The sequence below is a fragment of the Erythrolamprus reginae genome, unplaced genomic scaffold, assembly GCF_031021105.1.
Source record: "Erythrolamprus reginae isolate rEryReg1 unplaced genomic scaffold, rEryReg1.hap1 scaffold_264, whole genome shotgun sequence".
NCBI classification, from domain to species: domain Eukaryota; kingdom Metazoa; phylum Chordata; class Lepidosauria; order Squamata; family Dipsadidae; genus Erythrolamprus; species Erythrolamprus reginae.
The window spans coordinates 26,241-31,240 of record NW_027248631.1 but is presented as its reverse complement, the minus strand read 5'-3'; the positions used below and the strand labels follow the sequence as shown (position 1 = coordinate 31,240).

Genomic DNA, 5,000 nt, shown 5'->3' with positions numbered 1-5,000 from the left:
TCTCACCAGCGCTCTATACAGCAGGATCACAATCTCCCTGTTAGAAACAGAAACATAGAAGACTGACGGCAGAAAAAGACCTCCTGGTCCATCTAGTCTGCCCTTATAATATTTCCTGCATTTTATCTTACAATGGTTATATGTTTATCCCAGGCATGTTTAAATTCAGTTACTGTGGATTTACCAACCATGTCTGCTGGAAGTTTGTTCCAAGGATCTACTACTCTTTCAGTGAAATAATATTTTCTCACGTTGCTTTTGATCTTTCCCCCAACTAACTTCAGATTGTGCCCCCTTGTTCTTGTGTTCACTTTCCTATTAAAAACACTTCCCTCCTGAACCTTATTTAACCCTTTAACATATTTAAATGTTTCGATCATGTCCCCCCTTTTCCTTCTGTCCTCCAGACTCTACAGATTGAGTCCATGAAGTCTTTCCTGATACGTTTTATGCTTAAGACCTTCCACCATTCTTCCTGTTTGTTATACCTCTAGCTATGCAGCCAAGCATCCTACTTTGCCATCACAGGACTAGAAGATCTCCAAGGTCCCTTCTGGACCCATGATTCTATGGGAGGCCCATCCAACATGCACGACACGCCCCACCACCACCTCCTCCAAATCCATCGGTCACTCACTTGGCGTTTGCTTGGTGCAGCTGAAGCGCTTGCTGGGTGGGGACCAGGAACATGTAATCGGTCTCCAGGTCCTCTTCATGACCTCTTGGTCCTCTGTGTTGCTCCATACCTGGGTGTACAAGGCGTAGGCCGCGTCTGCTCCTGGAGCGCCCTTCTACACCGTCAGTCCCTGAATTAACCGGTAGATGTTTTGCCTAACAAAGCAAGAACTAAAGGATCCAGTGTGAGATTTCCATCCAGTTTTAGGAACAATTGTTCTCCCGGTCAGGAAATTTCTCCTTAGCTCTAAGCTGCTCCTGGCCTTAGTTAGTTTCCACCCGTTGTTTCTTGTTCTACCCTCAGGGGCTTTGGAGAATAGGTTGACTCCCTCTTCTTTGTGGCAACCCCTGAGATATTGGAAGACTGCTAGGATATTGTTCCCTGCTTCTCTTCTCTAATAGTTTCCTAGGAAGCATCTTCCTTCCTTCCTTCCTTCCTTCCTTCCTTCCACTCATTTTTCCTTCTTCCCTTGCCCTTCCTTTCTTCCTTCCTTCCATCCATCCATCCATCCATCCATCCATCCATCCATTTAGAGAGGGCTGTAAAAGCACTACGAAGCAGTATATAAAACTGTTGCTATCTTCCTTCCTTCCTTTCTTCCTCTCATCTTTCCTTCTTCCCTTGCTCTTCCTTCCTTCCTTCCACTCATCTTTCCTTCTTCCCTTGCCCTTCCTTCCTTCCTTCCATCCATCCATCCCTCCATCCATCCATCCACTTTGTAAACCACTTAGAGAGGGCTGTAAAAGCACTACGAAGCAGTATATAAATCTGTTGCTATCTTCCTTCCTTCCTTCCTTCCTTCCTTCCTTCCTTCCTTCCTTCCTTCCTTCCTTCCTTCCTTCCTTCCTTCCTAAAGGTTGACTCAACCTTTCATCCTTCCGAGGTGGGTCAAATGAGGACCCAGATTGATGGGGGCAAGAGGCCGATTCTGTAAACCGCTTAGAGAGGGCTGTCAAAGCACCATGAAGCGGCATATAAGTCTAAATGCTATAATGCTATTGCTAAAAGGCAGCAGGTCAGCCCAGCTCAACATCTCCAGATGTTCCACCAGCCTTCCTCCCCTCCCCGGTGTCGCCTGCTCTCCTTACGGGGTGATGCTGACCAGGGGACGGTTGATAGACGGCATGTCAATCCCCACAAAGAAATGTCCGTCCATATCGTTGACTCCAAGGACATAGTCCACATCCGCCGTGTTGGTGAAGAGGTTCTTTGGGACATCAGGAATGAAGTCTCCATCCACCACTGGGGCGAAGGCCAGATAATGGACCAAGGGGTCTGCAGGGTGAGAAGACGGCCAACAAATTTTTAAGGTTTTTTTTTCCTTTTTTTAATTAGAAAATAGATTAAATTACAACTATACATTATCTTACCTTCAAAAATTATACATTATTTAACCCTTTAACATGTTTAAATGTTTTGATTGTGTCCCCCCTTATACCTTCTGTCCTCCAGACAATACAGATGGAGTTCATGAAGTCTTTCCTGATAAGTTTTATGCTTAAGACCTTCCACCATTCTTGTAGCCCGTCTTTGGACCCGTTCGCTTTGATCCATCTCTTTTTGCAGGTGAGGCCTCCAGAACTGGACACAATATTCCCAATGGGGTCTCACCAGCGCTCTATACAACTCTCCCCCACCCACAAACTCTCCCCCACCCGCAGTCACCCCCACGACACTCTTCCCCACTCCTTCTTACAGCGCAAGTTGGTGAGTTCCAGGTGATAAGCGAGGGTCAGGGTCTTCGGATCAGTAACCCGGAGGCAGTTGGCCAGGACAGTGGTGTTGTCTGTTGGACAGCCCACTTTATGCGCGACCTGAAAAAGGTGGAAATCTATATTTATTTGGGCTGCTGGGCAGACCGATCCTCGCATTCAGCCCTCAACTTACAACGTCCTCATTTAGTGACCAAAGTTACAATGGCACCGGGGTAAAAAAAGGGAACTTGGACCGTGCAGTCACGTGCTCTGCCCCCAGTAGGAAATAATTAATAATAACAATAATAACAATAATAACAACAACAATAACAATAATAATAGAGGAGAAGCAGCTAGAGAAATTAGTAAAATACGAAGATCTAAAAATTGAGCTGCAACGACTCTGGCATAAGTCAGTGAAAGTGGTCCCAGTGGTCCTCGACAGGCTTTGCGCAGTGCCATAGGATCTCAGTGGACATTTGAAAAACATCGGAATTGACAAAATCTCCATCTGTCAATTGCAAAAGGCCGCTTTACTGGGATCCGCACACATAATTCGCCGCTACATCACGCAGTCCTAGGTGCTTGGGAAGCGCCCGACTGGTGATGAAATACGAAATCCAGCATAGTGATCTCGTTTGCTGTGTTGTATCGACATAATAATAATAATATTAATAATAATAATAATAATAATAATAATAATAATGTATTACATTTGTATGCCGCCCCTCTCCGAAGACTCGGAGCGGCTCACAACAACAGTGAACAATGTAAACAAATCCAATACTTTAAACCCTTATCCTTAAAATAACCATATAACCCAATTATACCATACACAAACCATATTAGCAAGGGGATACATCAGTTACCCCATGCCTGGCGACATAGGTGGGTTTTCAGCAACTTATGAAAGGCGAGGAGGGCAGGGGCGGTTCTAATCTCCGGGGGAGCTTCAAGGCAGGATGAGACAGATTCATGGAGGCAAAGTATATCATAGGTGGTGATTGAAATGGATGTCCATGTGCCGCCTCTATTTTGGTTGAGGCAGGCAGGGTTCCCTTGGGTCCCATTTGTTGGGGGTCAAGGGAAAGGAAGAGTCTTGCCTTCTCTTTCTGCTCAAGATCCCATGGACAATTGGTGGCCCACTGGGTGACGCAGAATGCTGGACTCGATGGCTTTGGCCTGATTCAGCAGGGCTCTTCTTAGGTTCTTAGGTTCTTATCTGTAATGGGCCAACTATGGTTTCTAGGACCAGTCTTTGAAGATCACACAGAAGAGAGCCTTGTAGCTTCTCCAATCCACTTTTACAAGGGGAACGCGGACAGAATCTTAGGAAAACCCCACGGAACCTCCGCCAGCATCTCAGGTAGGTTCAGGGCCAAGCCTGAGGGAATCCCCATAAATGTAACACGTAGGTTCTGCTTTACCTTGATGGCCCAGAAAAGGGGGTCTTTTTGGATGGCCCAAGTGCAGAGACCGACTCCACTCTGGCTGATGGCCCGTTTGATCAAGCCTTTGTTGTACGGTGACAGGGTCTGCAGACAAGAAACAAGAGGAAGCTTTTTGGAACGATTTCAATTTTAGAAAAGCTGGAATGAATTGCAATGATGGAGAAACGAACCCAATGAATAAAAAGAGTATATTTGTAGCTCAGGGTTGAAATTATAGGTCTTTGGTGCTGTCTGAGCTTGGTGCTTTTTTCTTGCACTCACACTTGTTCTGCCGGAAAACCCACACCAAAATTACAGGGTAATTAGTCCAGGAAGACACACACCACACGATAAAAGGAAAACCCAAATGTTTTTTATAAACAGAAAAACAGAAACAGCTCCCTTTTTAAATGTCAAAGGGATTTTCTGGTACACACAAGGCCCAGGTTAAATGCAATCCAATTTCTCACCCAGTAACCAGTTCTCTATTTATTCATGTAAACATCAAATTATAATTTTATCATATCTTATCTATATCTTAAATTGTTGTATTTTGTTCAATTTAAATTTTAGAATTGTATTTTATTCTAACTTCATTTTAAATCGTATTGTATTCCCAATTTCATTTTAAATTATATTATATTAATTTCAATTTTAAATTGTTTTATCAAATTTTAATAATTATTTTTTTCTGGAACTTTGTACTTTGATATGGCTCAAGAGCTAATCAATAAAAACTCATGTTATGTCGAACTATGACAGTATAGAATATTTGTTGGGGATTGGTGGGGAAACTTGAGAATTTTAATATCAAATTCTGGAAGAAAAGGCAGGGTTGTTATCTAAAAGTTCTCAGTCTTTGTTCCAAATTTTTGCAGAGCTCTTCCTTTTGTGCAATTAGTTGGAGATTTTTCTGTTGTGTTCCTATCAATTACAAAAACACAGAGAGAAATGAGACTCATTGGGCTTTTTTACTTGAAACTCTTAAATAATATTACATGGAATTTCATGTATTTGTGTGTAGTTGTGCATATAAAAATCCAATTTTGCTATTTCTTCTATGACAGTAGTTCTCAACCTGTGGGTCGGGACTCCTTTGGGGGTCGAATGACCATTTCACAGGCGTCGCATGAAACCCTGGGAAAATAGACAAATTTATCCTGGTATTAGGAACTAAAGCTTCTATTCTGGCATCTTGGA

General features: G+C 43.2%; 1 pseudogene; it reads right to left on the bottom strand.

Moving 5' to 3' along the window:
* LOC139156077 (bile salt-activated lipase-like) overlaps positions 1-5,000 on the bottom strand; it is an 8,398-nt pseudogene that overhangs the window by 2,670 nt on the left and 728 nt on the right.